We start from the raw sequence: 22,925 nt of genomic DNA, 5'->3' as shown, positions 1-22,925 counted from the left end.
GATTCAATCTTGTGAAGGCAGCAATTTCTTTTAATTCTTATTCAACACAGTAGGGCAGAAACTTTTGATTGGATTGTCTGCATGGAGATGTGACACACCCAATTGTAGGCGTGTCCTTTGATTAGAAGGAGATGTGACTCCACCCATTTCAGGTGGGTCTTGATTATTTTACTGGAATCCTTTAAAAGAGGAAACATTTGGAAGGGAGCCAGAAATGACAGAAGCCTCAGAGCCAATAGAGAGACCAGATGTAGACACTTGAGGAACAGTTGCTTCAGAGAACAGAGACACAGATGTTTGGAGATGCTTGGAGCCCAGCAAACATCACCCTAAGATGCTAAGCAAGCCAGAACTTGGAGAGAGCCAAGGAGAGCTAAGAGATGAAAGCCAGTTCCAGAGAAGCAAAGTGAGGAGCCCACACAGGAACAGAGGCTGAGAGCAATGGAGCCCAGTAGCAAGGGACCAACAGATGCCAGTCACGTGACTTCCCGTTTGACAGAGCTATTCCAGACTCATCAGCCTTTCTTGAATGAAGGTAACCTGTTGTTGATGCCTTAATTTGGACAGTTTCATTTCCTTAGAACTGTAAACTTGTAATTTATTAAATTACCCCTTTTTAAAAGCCATTCCAGTTCGGGTATATCACATTCTTGCTGCTTGCAAACTAATACATGTGTGTATGTATGGAATTCTTTGCTAACTTTACCTGGAACTTATGTCTTTATAAGTAGTTTTGGGAGATAATTTGTCCCCTCTTCTTTTCTTTCATCTCTTGCATTTTGCTTTCCAGCTGAACTTTTGCAATACTATTTGCCACTAATTTTCAAATTAATTGTTATTAAATATAATTGCAGCATAATAGAACCTGAACTGGTCTTTGTCCTCAGTTCCTGGGTGGAGAACCTCTGCATCTTTGGATTTTCCCATTATGGGAGTGACTTCTGTTATGCAAGGTGAGCCCAGGACCACAACTGATAGTTCATATGCTAAGGAGGTGACAGAGTGGAGTCAGCCAGGCCTGTAGTCTTAGGGGAAGAGCACACATCCATGTGCATAGGGGACTGGGGATTATGTTCAACAACCAAGGTACTTATTCCATGAATCATGCTCATGGAAGGAGAACTCAGGACACCTGAAGTTCAGGGCAGTTTCCATGATTGATAAAATACATCTCTGTGCTAGGAGGGTGATATAGTCCAATGAGTCATGGAGAGGATATAGAGGCTTGTGTTTGAGACCCTTCCATACTTCCCACTATGTGTCTTTTTTTTAAATGGCTTCTTCTTATTTGTATCCTTTTACTACAATAAGACTATAAACATTAGTATGGTGAGTTATTCCAGCAAATTATCAAACATAAGGGAGTGGGAACCAAAAATATATGATAGTTGATCAGAAATGTGGGTGGCCCTGGCAACCCCCACACTCATAGCTGGTGTCTGAGTGAATATGAAATGTGGAGCATTAACCTTACCTATAGAATCAGACCTAATTTCAAGTAGAGGGGTTCAGAATTGAATTGAATTGATTTACATAGGATTTGCAGTTGTTATCAAAAGCCATTCAAGGTGGCAGATTTTGAAACCTTTATAATGATGAACTAAATTCACAAATATATATGAGTATTTTCTTAGATACTGTATTTTGGACTATTTAATTATAATCCATTCTAGCATAAATGATGGTAATTTAAATATTATAGTTTTCTTTATGGATATCTTATAGAGCAGTATGTTTTTCCTTTTTTATTTTTAATTAATGTTTGGCTATTCTTGTGCCTCTTTCATTTAGGACTTTAAAATCAGACATTCAACCCATAATTTTTTAAAAAAATGGGTTACATTTTTTATTAGTATTCTATTAGATTGTGTATTCTTTTGTGGAGACTTAATATCTTTATGGTATTTATTGTTTTTGTCCAGAAGCATAATAGGTTTCCCCACATATTCAGGTTTTCTTTGGCACATTTAAATGCAACTGTATTAAATGCCTTTGTAGAGGGTTTGCTCAATTATTGTTAGATTTCTTTTTTTTGTATGTTCTAATTGGTTTTTGCTGGTTCCGAGAGAAATTAATTGAGTTGTGTAGATTTTCTATTTGATCTCATTATTAGACTCTTAGAAGTCTGTATATTATGTGACTTAATTATCTTGGAATTTCAATGTAGGCAATCACATAACCTATATATAGACTTAAAAGTCTTCTCTTCCAGCAATATGCCTCTCATTTATTTTGTTTTTCTCTTTCATATGGCATTAAGTAGGGGTCCATTTATGATGTTGAATAGTCAGGCAAAAATGGGCATCCTTGTTTTACTTCTTACTTTAGCAGATATGTTTCTAATATCACACTTTGCTGTAACATCTGTTATAGCTTTCTGACAGATAATCTTGATTGATTAAAGACATTTTCTATTTATGGATTACTGAGTTTACACAATAATTTTCCAAATGATTTGTTTTATTTTGTATCTTTTGAAATTTTGTAATTCTTTTTTAGCTATGTTAACATAGATAATTAAATGAATTTTTAAATGTGTTCTGAGGAAAAGCCTTAGTGAAGTTCACTCAATCTTTTGATATGCTGATACATTCTATTTAAGAGCTTTGCTTCTATTTGTAAAGCACATTACATCATTTCAAGATGGATTGGGTATAAGTCTGGATCCAGTCAAGATTCATAATTGCTATAGGGGAAATTTAATGTAAAGAATTGTTAACTTGTAGGACATGATTAACTATTTAAAGTAGTAAAAAAGAAAAAAATACTCTAACAGTTTGCTATTGCTGCAGGAATGCAATATTCCAGAAATGGAATGGCTTTCATAAAGATTTATTAAGTTACAAATGTACAGTTCTAAGGCCTTAAAAATGTCCACACCAAAGCATCCAGAGAAAGACACCTCAACTTGAAAGAAAGGCTGAACAGCATCTGGGATTTTTCTGTCAGCTGGTATGCTGGTTTGAAGCTGTTATGTACCCCAGACAAGCCATATTCTTTTTTGTGTGTGTGTGTGTGCTCTACGGTGGGGTCACATTTGATTATTTTTCCATGTGAGTATCCTGTAACTGCAGCACCATTTGTTTAATTTTTGCTTGTTTGTTTGTTTGTTGGGAAGTGCATGGACTGGGAATTGAACCTGGGTCTCCTGTATGGTGGCAGGAATTCTACCACTGAACTACCACCCTTGAACCCCCTGGACAAATCTAGATTCAATACAGCAGGGTGGAACCTGTTGATTAGGTTGCTTCCATGGAGCTTTGACATACCCAATTGTGAGTGTGATCTTTTGATTAGAGAAGTGACTCTCCTCACTCAAGGTAGTTCTTAATTCATCTACCAGAGTCCTTAAAAGAACTCACAGAGAGAGAGAGACACTTCATAGCCAGCATAGACACAGACATTTGAAAATGCTTGGAACGCTGACAGAGATTCTTGGATAGTCAGTACAGTGAAGCCTGGACTCAGATATTTGAATATGCAGAGCCCAGCAGACATCACCATGTGCCTTCCCAAGAGATGCTAACAAGGAACCACAGTACTAAAAACTAGAACATAGGGAGAGAGCCAAGGGAAGCTAATAGAAGAAATCCAGTGTTTGCCTCAGAGAAGCTAAGAAAGGACCAGCAGAGGCCAGCCATGTGCCTTCCCATGTGACAAGAAACCCAGATGCCATCAGTTCTTTTTTCAGAGTCAAGGTATCTTTCTCTGCCTGCCTTAGTTTGGGCATTTCTATGGCCTTAGAATTGTAAACTTGTAACTTAATAAATTCCCTTTCTAAAAGCCAATCCATTTCTGGTATATTGCGTTCCAGCAGCTTTAACAAACCAGAACAGTTGGGAAGGCACATGGTTGATGTCTGAGCTCCTTGCTCCCTGTTTGTTGCTTTGTGTTTCTGATTCTAGTAGTTTACTCTCTAAGTACCTTTTTGGACCCCCACTTAGCTTCTCTGGGACAAAACACTGTGTTCTGTCTTGCTTAGCACCTCTTGGGAAGGCATATGACAACATCTGCTAGGCTCTTCTCCCAGCTTCCAGTTTCAAAGGGCTCTCACAGATCCTGTGGGTCTTTCTGGCATTTTCCCCTGTATCTCCAAATGTCTATGTCTGCTTTCTGTGTCCACTCCTTTAAGGATTCCAGTAAACTAATCAAGACCTACCTTGAACGAGAGGTCACACCTCCATGGAAATAACTAATCAGATGGTTATACCCACAACTGGGTGCATCACATGCCCATGGAAATTATACTGAATAGTTCCCATCCTACAATAACTGGATCAGGATTAAAAGAATAAGATTGCCCTCACAAACTTAGTTTAGGATTAAGAGAAAATGGCTTTTCTGGGGTGTATAACAGATCCAAGAATAGCAGGTTCAAAGAAAGCACCATGTATAGACCAAATAGCAGGAGAGCTGCTTCCGTACCCCTATTCTCCAACAAGACTCAGCTTCTTCAAAGATGGCATGGCTGCCACTGTGAAAGAAAACTTGTCAAAGGTGAAGAAAATCATCAAAGGGCGTGGACCTTAAGGTACCACTAGAAGTTACTATGATTCCTGGGTAATGTGGCGGGTCAGTGAGGGTTGGTAACAGTGGCTAGTAATTAGTCATAATTTGAGCTGATTCATACCCTTGTTGATGTAGATACCAACATAAAAAATATTCTTGCCAATATAGAAAATAGCATTATGAGAATCTCTCACAGAGGTTACTTATTTAATGGTTGAAAATAACAATTTACATTTTAATTTTAAGGAGCCTGTGCCAAGTAAATTTGGAGCATATTAAATTTCTTTTGTCCAGAATATTTTATAGTAGAGATTGTTAGAGTTGTTTTATAATGAATCTTATTCCTCACAAACATGCCCCTATTTTTGTGTTATTTGTTAATTTCCCTTCCTATTAGATAAACATTAGAAATCCATTTGTAACAATTCAGCATATGTCTGAGTTGCAATTTCTCTTTTCTTGTATTTATGTTTTTCAAAGGTTATTTTATATGTTTCCATATTCAAACATTTGGTAGTAATATACAAAAATATTATGCATCCATGTTTAAGTTCTCTTATAAATTAGAATTTAGAATATCTTGACACAAACTATAAAATAAATTATAGATTTAACTTCGGACTTGAAATACAGGGATTCATTGCCTGGCATTTTTGGAATATTTTAACTTAAGAATATTATCCAAAATCTTTATTTTGTTAAACTAAACTTGGATAATATAGAGATTAGAGAGGCATGGGTGCTTAACTATAAAAATGTATGCTGTGTGAATATTAATAATAAAATATTTTTCTGCATATTTTCATCCTGATACCTTTTTTAAAAATTACAATTGTTCATTTTTAGCATAAAGGTGGATTATAAAATATGTCTCCATTGCTGGCACTGATTTAATTTAGAAGGGTGTAAAGACAATGAATACAGGGTGATGTTTTTTTGATTGTGTATACAAATGTATGTGTGTGTATATGTGTGTGTTTGGTTATTGGTAGAAAAGCCTGGTGGTGCAGTGTAAAAAATTCTGAACTAGAAATTACATCACTGTTGTAGTTGTGTATTTATTACTAGGTCACTGTCAATGGTTACTTGTGAAAAGTGGAATCTGCACAAATCTAGAACATGCCATTTCCATCAAGTACTCAGTCTACAGGGGAGTGTGTAGCATTTCTAAATAGGACACCATATTTATCACCCAGACCACTACTGAATGATAGGTAGCCATTGAATCTCATTGGATCTCATCTTCCTTTTAAGTAAAATGATGTTAATAACATATGCCTACCTTCATTAGAAGTTTGTGTAAAGAAATAATTAAATTTAAAAAAGACTAAAATATTTTGAAAAAAACCTAAAGTGTTTATCAACCCTTCACTGCAATCAAGGCAACAAAGAGAAGGCAAAATCTGCTCTATGAGGAATGAATCAAAAGACACCTAGAAGTAAAACCAAAACAGAGCACCAAATACTAACTACAGATCCCCCAAAAATGGGGGTCAAGAGATAAAAACAGGGAATGATATGTCTTTATATATTTACGCCTGTGTCGTTCCTAAAACTATGAAATTAACCATATATGCCTCTGTGAGAACAAGATAACATCAGACCTGTGCTAATACAGGTTCACCTGGAATTGACTTCACATCAGGAAGGAAAAATAAGTGGGAGGACTGAAAAAGTATGACTATAGACTAAAGTCTGTATCAAATAAAGCAACATGATTTTTTAAAGGTATGTACTTGGAAATATGACTTAGTCTGAAGGTCTGGAAAGTTCTAGACGTAACAACTGGGCTCAAAGCTGTCCAGTGAACCATAATTAACAGGGCAAATATAAGGAATGGAGTTGGAGGGAGAGAGAGACAATGCAGGTCCAGAGCACTGTAGCAGAAGAAACATGGCAGGCTGAGGAAATGGAGGAAGACAAGTGTCACTGAAGTTCAGAGAATAAAAGTGGTGAATGGAGAAGCCAGGAGGGGTGGGCAGGCACCAATGTATTCAAACAGTGGTCCTTAGTAGGAAATGTGGGCTTTAACTTAAAAGCAATAGGAAAATCACTGAAAGGTTTTTAATTACATATATTGGACTGTAAGGTAGTAGAAGGCAAGGTTGAGTGACATATTAAGTTTCTCATTTTGAAAAGATTCTTGTGACTATACTATAGAGAACTGAATTGCAACCAGAGTGTATCGAGTAAAGGCAAACTGATTAGGCTAATGTTCCAAACATGACAACCTGGACAATGGATATTGTGATAGATTAATGATGTAAGATTTCAAGAAATTAAGGTGGTAAGAATAAAAAGAATTGCCTTTGGATCCCTATATCAGAGTTAAGAGAAAGGAAGGCAACAAGTTTCTGACTTGTGCAGCTAGAAGTTTGGTGATGCCATTTCCTTGGATATGAAACACTAGAAAATGACCAGGTTTTGGGTGAGGAGCCGTGATAGTTATTATGAGCAGAGTTTGGGATATGTTAATTGGAGGAATTTTTGAGGTATCAAAATAGAAATATTGATGGGAGGCAAGACTCAAAGAAATATTTGGACATAAATTTGAAAATTATTGATAAGCAGATGGTCATGAAACACTGGTTTATATGCAATGACCTATAGAAAGAGAGGGCAAAGATTATATAGACTAGAACTGAGCCTCAAAGAACCCCAGCTTTTAATGGACCATCAGTGGGTTGAGGAATATGCACCCACAGCTGTTGCTGAGGTGTGACCAGAGAGTCAAAAGGAAAAGTAGAACAAGTAAAGTGAAGTGAGAACTTCAATAAGGAAGGTTTGCTCAATAGTGTCAAATGGTGTTCATATCTCTTTATGATTGTGATTGAAACATATTCCTTGATTTCTGGCCCATCTCAAAACATTTTATCTATTTGGTGATCAAAATCTTTTATAAGTCAAATGTAGCATGCCATTCAGAGCTGGAATAAGGAGTTAAACGAATAGATTATTGGTTTCCATAAGAAATAATGTGTATGGAGTTTTACTATCTTCCAGTTCACGTTAGCAAACTTGGTATCTGTAGTAGGCTATGTCTGGCATTACATCTTGCATTTGCATTTACATTAAAACATAAAAATCATTAGGAGAGGCATTAACTTATTATTAATAAAAAGTGTTGATTAGTAATCAGAAGCATTTTCATGGAAATGATGATGGATGCATGGATATTAGCTTCCAAGACAGACGAAATATCCCATAGCAAATCAGCTTGGGTGGATTGTTTCCTCATCAATGTCTATTTTTGATGCAGAGTTTATATCTCTACATTTCAGAAACAGACTAAAATTTATGAAATTCAAAGGTGAATTGAAAGAGAAATAGGAAGGGAAATGGATAGATTATAGGTTCTTATATGTATGAACCTTTTCTTTCATAAGTCAAATAATGCAATAGTGAAGATTTTCAGGAAATAAAGAGACCTCGCATCTCTACATCAGAATTTGAGGATGATAAAATATCCTGTGATTATAAAAGTGAATAGAAATCAATTCTGTCTACAATACAACAATGCCATCTTTATATGGTTAATTCATTGCAAGGAAATTATACCACATTTACTTTAGTAAACAGTGATTTTTATGTGATGGCATATTGCAATTCTGTGAAGAATAAAATGATAACCAGTTTTAGAGGTTTTCTTAAATAATCTTGATGGGTATTAGGATTAGAATGTAAAATTACTGTGTTAGAGAGCTTATCTTGTTTATGAACTGAAGTTGTTTGGATAGCCCAGTCAAAATATTTCCTTAAATTACATATTGTGTTTATACAAGACATACAGTTCAAATTAAATAAATCATAATACAAGAGGCAAGAAACTTAAAAATAAATGATATTATGGGGTCTCCCATATACAAGGAGGGAAACACATAAGTAAAATTTTCACAAATGGGTCATTGGGGAACTTACCTCTGTTTTTAACCTTACTTCTTACCCTCAGATATTGTCACCTCTCCAATATGCCTTTTTTCTTCTAATATTCAAACTTCACTCACCTTTTGGAAAAAAGTTCCCCATCATACACATGTAGTATTCTTTTCTCAGAATATATTTTCTAAATCTGATTAATAGTTGGGTAAGTGGAGTTCGCTATAGTAGGAACATTAAAGATCCCTCATGACATTGAGAGTCCCTCAACAGTGCAGCCCTTCTACTAGATCTCTCCTCCAGTGTGGTTTCCCAGCTAGGAATCTCTGAGTCATTCTCTTTTGCAGATACAGACATGCACACACACACACACACACACACACACACTCACACACTTGCACACACATGCACACACACACATATTTTTCTCTGGTTGTCCAGATTGTAATTGTTGATGTTTTTCCCTCTTGTATGCACGCGCCCACCCTCAATGAAAAGCATTAATTTTCAGTAGCAGTGCAATTCAAACCCCAGGAAGAACTAAAGACATAGTTTTCTGACTATCTCATACATCAAAGAATCAAAGCAATAGATGGAGTGGTACACATTAGTATGCAGAGCACTATTAGTTCACTTCCTTAACTCCTGGCTTTTCAAATTAGGCACCATGGAGTTTATCATAAATTGGAATGAGACACATTGCTAAGACATGATCCTAGCGGCTACTGCGTTAGTTAATCTGCAATTATTTTTATTAATACTCAGTGCAGTTCTTAGCCAGGGACTCCCTTCATTTTCATATTCTGGGTATAGGTGAAGTGTTACAGCTGTATTTCCACATGGCTTATCTAATTGCACAAATATGAAAACCAGTCTCCACACTCTCCAACATTTTTAACATTTTCTTAAGCTCTATAGGGCAGAATGATATCCAGTAAAGCACCCTAGAAAGATGATTGGAAGATTAAGTTCAAATTTCCTTTTTGTCACTGTTGATATTTTACACATTTTAAAACCATGAGGTTTGTTTACTCATTCTTTATTTAGCTGCTAATTGATTCACTCAGATTGCTCTTTTGCTCATTCAAAAATATAAAAGTTTGGCCTCATCTTATGAGTTGTTTATGTAAAAATGAGTGAGTTGGAGTAGAATGTCTGAAGGCTATTTTACATTTCATTTTCATTCTATCTGATTTGCAGATTGATTTACACACTTTCCTACTTAACATAATAAGGAAAAGCAGACGTTTAGACTCTACTTTCCTTTAACACCCTACTTTTACCTCCCTGAAGGGAGTAATGCTGCCCATTTCAGCAAACTGAGCCCTACAGATACCCAAGTATTCCTACTCTCTCCAACTAATTTGAAGAGTAGGCAGCAGCAAGAATATATGTCCAGTGTTTCTTTTCATTTCCTGTACCAACACAACTGAGAAATTTTTGCATACTGAAAACAATGTTCAGCAATACTCAAACAATTTTGCTAAGGCAGAAGTCAGCTGACTGCATAAAAATCACCCAAGGTGATTTTAAAAATTCTAATTCTCAGCATGTCAGTAGGCTGGGGTATAATCCAAGAATCTATCATTTTAAAGCCCTCCAAGTAATTCTGATGCTAAGCAAAATTAGGGAGCCACTACAATATTATGTCTGTTTACTTCTCCTTGCCTTTAGAAGATTATACGGTTCTAAATTGTTTCAAAATTGGCCATGAATGCCAAACTTTACCACTCACTAAAGTTGTGAACTTGTGGGTCTGCAGAACAATCATTGGTCCTCAAGGTTCATCCATGTTGTTGCATGTATGAGAACTTCATTCCTTTTTCACAGCTGAATGATATTAAATTGTGCATATATACCACATTTTATTTATCTATTCATCAGTTGATGGACACTTGGGATCCATCCATCTTTTGGCAATTATGAATATTGCTGCTATGAACAGTATTGTGCAAATATGTGTTCACGTCCTTGCTTTCTTTTCTTTGGGGTATATACCTAATAATGGAATTGCTGGGTCATATGATAGTTCTGCACTTAGCTTACTGAGGAACTGCCAAACAGTCTTCAACTGTGGCTGTACCATTTTACATTGCCACCAGTAGTGAATGAGTATTCTTATTTCTCTGCATCTTTTCCAGCATTATCATTACCTGATTTTTTTTAATAGCAGCCCTTCCAATGGGTGTAAAATAGTATCTTATTCTGGTTTTGATTTGTATTTCCCTGCTGGCTAATGATGTTGAACCTCTTTACATATACTTTCTCACCATATGTGTATTTTCTTTGGAGAAATGTCTGTTTTAGTCTATTTCCAATTTTTTAAAGGGTTGCTTGTCTTTTTTTTTTAAGTTGAAGGATTTCTTTACATATTCTGATATTAAACCATTATTTGATATGTGTTTTCCAAATATTTTCTCCCATTGCATAGGTTGTTGTTTTAATTTCATGGCAAATTCCTTTGAGGCACAAAAATCATCAATTTTGATAAAATTCTATTTTGATAAAATTTTGATAAAAATCAATTTCTTCTTTTGTGACATATGCTTCGGCTGTAAAGTCTCAAAAACCGCTGGCTAACAGCCAGAACTGTGGGCACTCCTTCTGCCTGCAGTGTCTCCTATTCATTCTTAAGGAACTTAGAATTTCATCTTCCACAATGTCAAAAAGACCATCTTATGTCCCACTTCTCACCTGTGCTCCTGCAACACAAATGCCCAACACACCAGAGTTTGTGGGACACAATCCATACGGTCATCTCTCCTACAACAGCTACAGGCTGGAAGGGAGCCTGGGCATGAACAGCTGGGTCATGGCACCCTCTAGTATTATGATTCCACAACCCTCAAAGTCACCAGATAAGCTGCTGATGCCCTACATGAGGTACAGCAGAAAGATCTGGGACCAAGTAAAGGCTTCCAACCCTGACCTAAAGTTGTGGGCAATTGGTAAGATTATTGGCGGCATGTGACAAGATCTCACTGATGAAAAGAAACAAAAGTATTTAAATGAATACATAGCAGAAAAGATAGAGTGTAATGAATTTATGAAGGCCTATCATAATTCCCCCACATAACTTGCTTACATAAAAAGTCATGCAAAAAGTCATGCAGAAGCTGCTTTAGAAGAAGAAAATTGGCAGAGACAGTTTCACATGAGAAAAGAAAACCTTACATGAGCATTCAGCCATCTGAAGATCCAGATGATTATAATGATGGCTTTTCAATGAAGCATGCAGCCATCACCCATTTCCAGAGAAACCACCCACTTATTACTGAAATCCTTAGCAAGAATGTGGTGCCAGGTATTTGGTCAGTTTTCACAACAGTCAAAATGCAGGTCCTCAAGTGATAGGTCCAGGCCTTAATGGTTCATCAGCGAAAACTAGAAGGTAAACCTCTTCAGATAGAGGAGTGACACCAGGAAAAGAAGAGGAATTTCTTGGAAAGCACAAATGCATTTAGCAATGAACTTAAAAGGTTATGCAGTCCGAATGTAGAAGTGGATATGGAGAAAAGTGCAGCTAAAACTGCACAGGCAGAGGAGCAGGCCCCCAGAAGAAAGGGGGGGGGGAGAAAGGCAGCAGAACAAGCTGAACATAGAGCAGTATTGCTCCTGAGGAAGAGCAGGCAGCTAATAAAATTGAAGAAAAGAAGGAGTATACGAGTATTCCAATGGAGAGAGAGGAGGCACACCTTGACGAAACAACAGAGGACCAACAGAATGGTGAAGAAGGCACACCTACTGAGCACAAGGAGAGTGGGAAAGGGGGGTTGACAGCATGGCAGAGAAAGGAACCAAGGATAGCAACTCTGGCTCAGAAAGCAACAGTGCAACAGTGGAGGAGCCATCAACAGATCCTGTACCAGAAAAGGAAAAAATATATATATTATTTTGTTTTATGTGTTCTAAATACATTTTTAAATAAAATGATGGGGGTTTTTTGGAGTTTTAATGGTGTTATGTGGGTTGCATATTAATTTTTTTCTTGTCATATTGCACTAACCAAAGGCTTTTGAACCACACAGCATCATGGGCCTAGTGGTACAGTCACCTTTTCCTAAGCAGTTGTGAAGATGACTCTTCTCTTTGAAATTCATTTCTAGCCCTCAACTACTGAAATGCTTAGAATTTAGATTGAGAAATTGCCCATCTCTTTGGAGAATTATCGTTTAATGCTGCACAATCTACTCTTACCATTGCTTCCTACAGCTCACTCGGGTGCCTACCAAAGCCAAAGCTTTAAACCTTCCAAGTCCCCATTAGTAGCATCCTGAAAGTCCCCTGTGCTGTTTACTTCTGCAAAGAGTAGCTTCTTGAAAATGTAATCATGTATAAGAATTATTTCACTTCCCCTTTTCTAGTTTTAATCAATATGTCAGGTACCAAGAGTTGTGTTGAAGAATTGAGTGTAGGCACAGCCACATCCTCCCTGCAACTGGGCACCCATGCTCACAGACACCAGTGCTGCATCCCCAACTTGTGCCTGTACATGCTCTGCAGTGCATATTTACCGCTCTGTTGTGCCTCACCCTGCACCCCACATCCTGCTCCACATCCATCCTACAAATATAAAGCTTTAGACTCCTGAAGGAAATCAACTTCCAATGTAAACCAATCAAGATATTCATATGCATGAAGACAACAGAAGATGACTAAGCATATTATGATGCAGACAGATATAGCCCAGCCTAATGACCAAATTAGAACACCAGAGGAGACACAGATGTTAAAACAACTAGTCAAAGATGTTCATATAACTCTACTAAATAAAATGAATGGGATGGCTAATGACATAAAGATCAAGAAAACACTGGAAGAGCATAAAGTGGAATTAAAAAGAATAAACAGAAAAATAGCAAATATAACAGAGTTTAAAGAGGCTGTAGACCAAATAGAAAACATACTAGAGAAACAAACCAGCATATTTGAAGAGGCAGAAGAAAGAATAAGCAAACTAGAGGACAGGACAACTGATTCCTAACACTCAAAACAGCAAATGGCAAAAAAAAAAAAAAAAAAAAAGATGGACAAATTTGAATTAGATCTCAGGGAATGATGGACAAAACAAAGCATGCAAGTACAAGAATCATTGGTGCCCCAGAAGCATAAGAGAAGAGTAAAGGGCTAGGAAGATTAGTTGAGGATATAGTGGGGGAAATCTTTCCAGCCCTCAGAAAAAGGACATAAGTCAAAGAAGCTCAATGAACTCCAAATATAGTAAATCCAGATAAGCCTTCCCGAAGATACTTATTCATCAGTCTGGCACATGTTGAAGAGGAGTAGAAATCCTGAAATGACAAGAGAAAAGTGATCTACTACATACAAAGGTGTTCACATAAAACTGAGTTCAGACAATTCAACCAGCACCACAGAGGCATGAAGGCACTTGAATGATATATTTAAGATCCTGAAAGAGAGAGACTTCCAGCCAAGAATTTTGTACCCAGTCAAACTGTCCTTCAAAACGGAGAGAGATCAAAATTTTCACAGATAAACAAATCCTGAAAGAATTTGCCAATAAGACACTGGCCCTATAAGAATTTGTAAAGGGAGTTCTGTCAATTGAAAAAAAGAAAAAGTCAGGTGAGGGGGCAGAGAATTGAAAAGTACCAGTTGGAGTAACTTAAAAGATAAAAAGAGAAAGAGGGAAAAGAATATATAGATTTGATGAATAAAATCCAAAAGATAAGATGGTAAATTCAAGAAATGCCTTTTCAGTAATAACTTTGAATGTTAATGGAATTGAAAGGTACAGATTGGCAGAATGGATTAATAAATATAATCCAGCTACATGATGCTTACAAGAGGCTCAACTTAGACACAAGGATACAAATAGATTGAAAGTGAGGATGGAAAAAGTTCTGCACCAGTTATAACCAAAAGAAAGCAGAAATAGCTATATGAATATCAGACAAAACAGGTTTTAAATGTAAAGACATGATAAGCGATAAAGAAGAACACTATATGTTAATAAAAAAGACAACTCACCAAGAAGAAATAACATTCATAAATGTTTATGTGTCCAATCAAGGAACTGCAAAGTACATGAGAAAGACATTGGCAAAATTGAAGGGAGTGTTAGAGTTTCAACAATAATAGTAGGAAACTTCAATACACCACTCTCCTCTATAGATAGAACAACCAGGCAGAAAATCAATAAGGAAATATAGAAGTTAAACAACTTGATAAATGAATTAGACCTAACAGACATACACAGTCATTGCATCCCGAAACACCAGGATATAAATTCTTCTCTAGTTCTCATGGAACATTCTTCAGGATAGACCATATTCTGGGGAATGAAACAGGTCTTTATAAATTTAAAAACATTGAAATTATTCAAAGTACTTTCTCTGATCACAATGGAATGAAGCTGGATATCAATAACCACCAAGGAACAAGAACTTTCACAAATATATGGAGATTAAATAACACATTCTTAAACCACCAGTAGGCCAAAGAAGAAATTGCCAGAGAAATCAGTATCTATCTGGAGATGAATGAAAATGGGGATACAACATATCAAACCTCATAGGGTGTGGCAAAGGCTTTGTTGAGAGGGTAATTTATTGCCCTAAATGCCTATATCAAAAAAGAAGAAAGAAGGACTTCCAGGAAGATGGCAAATAGAGTAGCTCAATTTCAGCCCTGCTCCACGGAAAAGTTAGAGAAGGGACAGGAGGACAACTGAGGCAGTGATTCTGGAGTGCAGCTGATCTGGGAGAGTCTTCTGCACCACAAAAGGCAGCCCTGGTTGCAGAGGTTGAAGACCTGAGAGGCAGAAAGCTGGAGTCTGGCGCGGAGGTGCAGAGTCCATGGGAGTGCACGGACGGGAGCTGGAGACTAGGAAGTAAGCCAGGCCATGTTCTGTGAATGCTCTACCCTCACCAGCACAGCTCTGTTACTGGTAATTCACCCTATACCACACACACCTGAACCCCGTCACCCACTCCCATTCCCTGTACTCCAGGCACCCTTGCCCCACCAGCCCCCAGCACACGAACCTGCCCCACACCCCCATCCCAAGTGCAGTCCAACTCCCCTCAGCACTACCTCCCCCTCCCTGTTTCCTGCTGGCTGTCGCCAGCTCATAAAGTCTGTGGGCATGCTGAACTCCATACCCAGGCTACCCCTGGCCCCCACCCATAGTGTCGCACAACCTCAATCCCCCCACCCCCCCACCTCGTGAGCTCTGTGCATTAATTTACAGTGCTCCTAGCCTTGCGCATGAGCACGGACCCCCCTCATGTCCTTCAGCACTGGGAACTTCAGTTTAGTATACCTCTAGACCCGCGCATGTGCACGGGACTCCAATCATGTCCTTCAGCTCTGGGAACTTCAGTTTAGTATACCTCTAGATCCGCGCATGTGCATGGGACTCCAATCATGTCCTTCACCTCTGGGAACTTCCATTTACAGCAGTCCTAGAACCGTGCATGTGCACAGCCTTCAGTCACACTTCCCAGCTCTGAGAAACTGCTGACTTGTGCCATCAGATCATATCTGCCCCAAACCCAGGAAGGCATAACACCTACCTGCTGCCACAGCTCTGTGCCTGCACACAAAGTGCCCCACACCCTAGACCAGCACACACCAGGTATGTGCCCATACCTACCCTGAAACTAATCACTACACTGTTGTGCCCTGCCCTGTACCCTGCTCCCTGCTGTACACGCATCCTGCAAACACAAGGCCTTACACTATTGAAAGAAATCAACTCTCAAAGTAAATCAATCAAGATATTTACATGTGACAAACACAACAGAAGATCACTACGCATATCACAATGCAGACAGAGATAGCCAAGCTTAATGACCAAATTAAAATACCAGAGGAAACACAAAAATTGGAACAACTAATCAAAGATGTTCATACAATTCTACTTAATAAAATAAATGGGATGGCAAATGACATAAAGGAAATCAAGAAAACACTAGACCATAAAGAGTAATTTGAAAGAATAAATAGAAAAATAGTAGATATCACAGAGATTAAAGACACTGTTGACCAAATAGTAAACATACTAGAGGAACACAACACAGATTTGAAGAGACAGAGGAAAGACTAAGTGATATACAGGACAGGATAACTGACTTTGAAGACTCAAAACAGCAAATGGCTAAAAAAATTGGAAAAATTTGAATTGGATCTCAGGGAAATGATAGACAAAACAAAGTGCATAAATTTAAGAATAACTGGTGTCCCAGAAGGAAAAGAGGGGAGTAAAGGGCTAGGAAGAGTAGTTGAGGGTATAATGAAGGAAAGCTTCCCAACCCTCATAAAGGACATAAATATAAAAGTCAGAAAAGCCCAACCAACTCCAAACAGAATAAATCCAAATAGGCCTTCCCCAAGACACATCCTAATCAGTCTGTCAAATGTTGAAGAGAAGCAGGAAACTCTGAGAGTGGCAAGAGAAGAACAATGTACTACATACAAAGGAAACCACAAAAGACTGAGTTCAGAAAATATTTGGAAATCACACATCAAACAAAGGTTTGATATCCTGTATACGTACAAGAAATCATACAAATCAACAGCAAAAGAACAAACCACCTAATTATAAAATGAGCTAAAGATATGAATAGGCATTTTTTCTGAAGAGCAAATACAAGTGGCTCAAAAGCAGATGAAGATAAGCTCATTTTCATTAGCTATAAGGGAAATGCAGATCAAGACTACAATGAGATACCACATCATAACTATTAAGAATGTCTGCTAGCAGTATACTTGCCTGGCAGGGGAGATACCATGATCACGTAGGTGATTTTCCCAGGGGGAGGCTTATCCATTGCACACCGGATGAACTGACCCCTGCGATTTCCCCAAATGTGGGAAACTCGACTGCATAATTTGTGGTAGTAGGGGGCTGCATTCGTCCTCTCCCCCAGTAAAAAGAAAATTAAAAACAGAATGGCTGCTAGTAAACAAACAGGAAACTACAAATGTTGGAGAGGATGTGAAAATATCGGAACACTTATGCTCTGCTGGTGGGAACTTATAATGGCACAGCCAGTGTGGAAGACAGTTTGGTGGTTCCTTAGGAAATTACATATTGAGTTGGCCTAAGAACCAGCAATAACACAGCATATACCCAAAAGAGCTGAAAGCAATGACACAAACAGACATTTGCACACTGATGTTCATAGCACCATTATTCACAATCACCAAAAGATGAAAATAATCCTAATGCCCATCAACAGCTGAGTGAATATTACAAAATGTGGTATATGCATATGATGGAATTTTGTGCAGCAGTAAGGCAAAATGATTTCCTGAAGCACATGACAAGATGGATGAGCCTTGAGGAAATAATGCTGAGTGAAATAAGCCAGACACAAAATGATAGATACTGTATGACTCCACTTTTATGACCATGGTAATGGTAAAATTGGAGGCTTAAAATACAGACTATAGGGGACATAGTGATACACAGAAGTTAGAGATGGGTGAATGGTGAGCTAATGAGGTTGAACACAAATGTAAGGAAATAGATATAAGTGAAGGCAGTTCCCTAGTGGGCCTATAAGTAATATTACTAGACTGAAGGTGAACATGATTGAAAGGGGGTGTATAGACCTATGTGCCCCACTGATTAACACAAAAATATAAATAAGTTCTTGCAAGAACTACTTCAAAGGTATGATTTGCATAGAAAGAGTACTTAAATCCAGGGTACGGGGAAAACTGCTATTGCAAGTTATGGGCTATGTTTAACAGGAAAACATCAACAGTACCACAGCAACAGCAGGGGTAAATAATGGGGGGAGGGACAATAATTAAGGGGAGATTTAGATTTCCTATTTGGTGAGGGTGTGCTTGGAGGTCATGTTTTTCTTGGGAACAATGAAATTATCTAAAATTGAGAGTATTGTGGACTTTGGGCATATACGTGATGCCTAATGAATGCAGGTGGCTGAAGGATACACTGACTGAGAAGTAGATTGGCAAATGATGGTGTATACTTATGATTGAATATTATGCTGCTACAAAGAGGAACAAAGTCACGAGGCATGCAATAATGTGAATGAACCTGTGGGACATTTGGTGAGGTAAAATCAGCCAGAAATGAACAAACAGTTATATTGTATGATCTCCTTTAGAAAATGCTTATAAGAAAACAGCGGTCTAGATTGCAAGCTTTTGTAGCAAACACATTTAACTGGAGTGGTAATTATTATTGCCGGATTTTGAGAGGCTGTTTTATGTATGTATAACCTGGTATTTAGAAATAAGCACGAAGCCGATCAGGTCAGGATTAAGGTAATTCAGAACCCAGGTGTAAGGAAGACATTGGCTATATTATAGAACTGCACCTACTCTTTGAGACCAAAGGAGGAAAGATTTATTTGGTCCGGAACTAAAATTTTCTGTAGCACATAATCTAACTCAACCTGCCTAGATAGCTCATCTCAACAAGCCAAACACAGGGAGCCCAGAATAAGAATGATGTCCTTTAATCCTGTATAGCTCTAAGTAATGCCTGGATGCATCCTACAATCTATTAAGCATGTAATCAAAAAGCATTGGCAAACTCCCTCAAGGAAGTTTGAAAAAAAGTATGTAACTATTAAACTGCCACTAGGGAAATCCTTGATACTGTGTCAAACATTAGGGACACCCAAATCAATAGGCAAAGCCCTTGATCTTGAGGCTTACTCTTGTGAAGCTTATGTATGTAGCAGAGAAGCTTAGCCTACGTACAGGTAAGCCTAAGAGTTACTTCCAGGGGACCTCTTTTGCTGCTCAGATGCGGCCTCACTCTCTCTAAACCCAGCTCTGCAAATGAAATCATTGCCCTCTCCACTATGTGGGACATGACATCCAGAGGTGAAAGTTGACCTGGTGGCATGGGAGATGACTCCCAGGCATGAGACCAGCCCTGGCACGGTGAAATAAAAAATTCCATCATGACCAAAAGAAGGAAAAGAAGTGTAACTAATAAATTATCAGTGGCTGACAGTTTCAATAGAGTCAAGAGTCTATAACTGGAGGTAACTCTTACACATACTTCAGTTAGACATTGCTACCTTTCATAACTTGCCAACCCCCAACCAAAACCATTCCAGCCAATCCTAAAGAACAGCTAGGGCAATATATAAGATTCTATAAATGTTCCATGCACTAGGTAACTTTCTAGAGACCTACAACTTCCAGATGGGTCCCTGGACCATGTAAATCCTGAAACCTAGAGGGCCCAGCCTTTCCAGAATATCAGCTAATTCATCTCCCTACCCCATATTATTGTTAGCCCCTTTCAACATGAAAAAGTTAGAACAGCCATAGCCCAAATACCCCTAAAGAGTGGGATAGAACGATCAAAGGTGATGGTGGAGTTAAACAGAGGAGGTAGGTTCAATGGATGAATATGACTACTGAAACATTAAGTTGATATTTCTTTTGTTTCTCCAGATCTTAGAGCAGCTAGAAGTAAAAACCTAAAATTATGGAATTGTAACACATACCAAACTATAATATCTATTCTACAACTAATTGTTGTGCTGTGCTTTGAAATCCATCGTTTCTTTGTATATGTGTTACTTTTCAGAAAAAAAAGGGGGAAAAGTTAATTGTGATGATAAGAAAATGTTTATTCCTTCTACCTACCTACATTCTGGAGCAACTAGAAGGAAAGATCTGAGATGATGGTATGGTAGCCCATGACAAACTCTGGGATCTGTCCTGTAGCTACTTGTTGAACAGTGCTTTGAAAACCTGCTTTTTACTTGCTTTGCTTTGTATATATGTTATATTATCAATAAAAAAGTTTATAAAGAATAAAATGACAGCACAGACCATAAATTTGGGAAATGTGTTTTATACATTTAAATTTTGGATTTGAGAAAAGTTAAGTTTTTATGCTTCTACTCACATAATTTCAAAACTTGAAAAAAGTTGATAACATCAGAAAGGTCACTGATGTAAAATATTCTGTATTAATAAACTCAGCAAGAAATAATTTCCAAAATTTTTAAGCATTAAAATTTTGTGTGTATCTGTTTTGTATGGATGTGTCTTATATTTCACTTAAAATGATTTTAATACAGGTAGCATCATTTTTATTACAAGAATATGTTTTCTTTTAAAAAAGCTTTAATGTGCTAAATAAATTTTAAATGATAGTTTACCAATAAAAATTAACACATTAAAAAAAAAATAATAGCATTTAGCCCTCACCTACACTTGGATCAGACTGGTTGAGAAATAGTGTTTGTCTCCATAGTTAAAGCAGTTGCTAGTTTATGAAATAGTTATTAAAGTAAACACAGCACATACACATTATCTATACTGCTTTTGCTTATAATTAATATAGAGCATATTCTGATAAAGTTATCTTATTTTACAGAAAAAAATACTTTTTTTTTTACCAAGTTTTCCAAAGACAGAACAGACCCCAAAACTTAAGGGAGTGAATAACTTATAATGGAATAACTAACTTCAAAATGATTCATGCATTCCAGAAGTAAAACAGCTGAGAATTAAGCTCATCTACTTAAAATTGTTTTACAGTAATCAATAAATTCAAAACTTCAAGACTCAGGGTGGGTCACAGTGGCTCAGCAGGCAGAGTTCTTGCCTGTCATGCCAGAGATCCAGGTTCGATTCCTGGTACCTGTCCATGCAAAAAATAAAAAACAAAAAACAAGAAACTTCAAGGGTCAAACCCACAGGAGAGCCTGCCTTTTTGTTAAACTCAGAGTGAAGTCTTAGAGATTAGAAGCAAGATAGTTTGTGACATGTATGCTTCACATAGAATAGATTTTCACTGAAAAGTGGTATATATAGTGGTCTATGTCTCTAGAGGTCCAAATGTAATAAAAACAAACAGATGAAACCAAAAATCTATTGCCTAAAACAAGGTCCTGAAGGTATTTCCTTACATTTTCTTCTGCAGTTTTATGGGACAGGTTCTTATATTTAGGTCTTTGACCCATTTTGAATTGAATTCTGTATAAAGTGTGAGTAGGGATCCTCCTTTTTTCTGTCTTTCTTTTTTTCTTTTAACAAATGGACATACAATTCTCCCAGCACCATTTGTTGAAAAGAGTATTCTTTCCCAATTAAAAGGTCTTTGCCCCCATGTCAAAAATAGATTGGCTATAAGTATAAGGGTTGATTTCTAAGCCCTCAATTTGATTCAACTGGTTTATATGTCTGCCCTTATGCAAGTACCACACTCTTACTACAGCTTTATAATAGGTTTTAAGATCAGAAGTGTGAGTCCTCCAACTTCATTCTTTTTTTTTCAAGAATGTTTTACCTATTCGGAGCCCCTTACCCTTCCATATAAATTTGACAATGAATGACTTTTCCATTTCTGTAAAGAATGCTGTTGGAATTTTTATTAGGATTGCCTTGAATCTACAAATTGCTTTGAGTAGAGCTGAAATCTTAACAATATTTAGTCTTCCAATGCATGAACATGGAATGTCCATCTTTTGGTCTTCTTTGATTTATTTTAGCAATGTTGTGCAGTTTTCTGAGTACAAGTCCTTTACATAGTTGGTTAGATTTATTTCTAATATTTGATTATTTTAGTTGCTATTATGAATGAATTTTTTTCCTGACTTCTCCTGATTATTCATTGCTTGTGTGTATAAATGTTGGCAGTTGTTGGGTGTTTATCATGTATACCACCACTTTGCTGAATTCACTTATTAGCTCCAAGAGCTAATTTTCTGTTAATAGAGAAAATTAACTTTTTCCTTTTCAATTTGAATTACTTTTATTTATTTTCTTTTTCTAATTGCTCTGACAAAAATATCCAGTATATTGTTGAATAGCAGAGGTGACAGTGGGCATTCTTGTCTGGTTACTAACTTTACAGGGAAAGCTTTCAGTTTTTCACGATTAAATAGAATGTGAGCTATAGACTTTTTATATATGCTCTTTATCATTTTGAGTTAGTTTCCTTCTATTCCCAATGTTCTAAGTGTTTTTGTCAAGAACAAGTGCTTAATTTTGTCATACGCCTTTTCTGCATCAATTTTGATGATCATGTGTTTTTTTCCTTTATTGTCTTAATGTGGTATATTACATTAATTGACTTTCTCATGGTTTACCAACCTTGCACAGCTAGAATAAATTTCACTTGATCATGAATTATAGGTATCTTAATATGCTCATGTATTTTTTAACATTTGCGCATCTATATTCATAAGAGATTTGTAGTTTTCTTGGTGGTATCATTACCTTCCTCTGGCAAGAGGGTTGGATTGTCCTCAGAGAATGAATTAGGGAGTGTCCTCACTTAATCAATTATACAAAAGAGTTTAAGTAGAATTGGAGTTAAGTCTTCTTGGAATGCTTGGTGGAATTCCCCTGTGGAGCCATCTCATCCTGGGCTTGTTTTGTTCGGTGATTTTTGATTACTGATTCAATCACTTTGCTACTAATTAGTTTCCTGAGATTTTTTATTTCCTCTTGAATCAATGTAAGTAGTTTGTGTGTTTCTAAGAATTTGTCAATTTTATCTAGGTTATCTAATTTATTGGCATACAGTCACTCATAGTATGCTCTTAGGAAACTTTTATTTT

At 37.1% G+C, this 22,925-nt stretch overlaps 1 non-coding gene and 1 pseudogene across 1 annotated transcript; both read left to right on the top strand.

Annotated features, from left to right (window-relative positions):
- Window positions 1–11,044: 11,044 nt before the first annotated feature.
- LOC143680225 (SWI/SNF-related matrix-associated actin-dependent regulator of chromatin subfamily E member 1 pseudogene) lies at window positions 11,045–12,313 on the top strand (annotated as a pseudogene).
- Window positions 12,314–17,114: 4,801 nt separating this feature from the next.
- LOC143681903 (U1 spliceosomal RNA) lies at window positions 17,115–17,278 on the top strand. Its single transcript, XR_013174950.1, has one exon. It is a non-coding gene; the product is annotated as a U1 spliceosomal RNA (small nuclear RNA).
- The last annotated feature ends 5,647 nt before the right edge of the window (window positions 17,279–22,925 follow it).

This window comes from Tamandua tetradactyla, chromosome 4 (assembly GCF_023851605.1).
Source record: "Tamandua tetradactyla isolate mTamTet1 chromosome 4, mTamTet1.pri, whole genome shotgun sequence".
In the NCBI taxonomy this organism is placed as follows: domain Eukaryota; kingdom Metazoa; phylum Chordata; class Mammalia; order Pilosa; family Myrmecophagidae; genus Tamandua; species Tamandua tetradactyla.
Note: the sequence above shows the minus strand (reverse complement) of the source record. Positions and strands in the feature narration are given on the sequence as shown.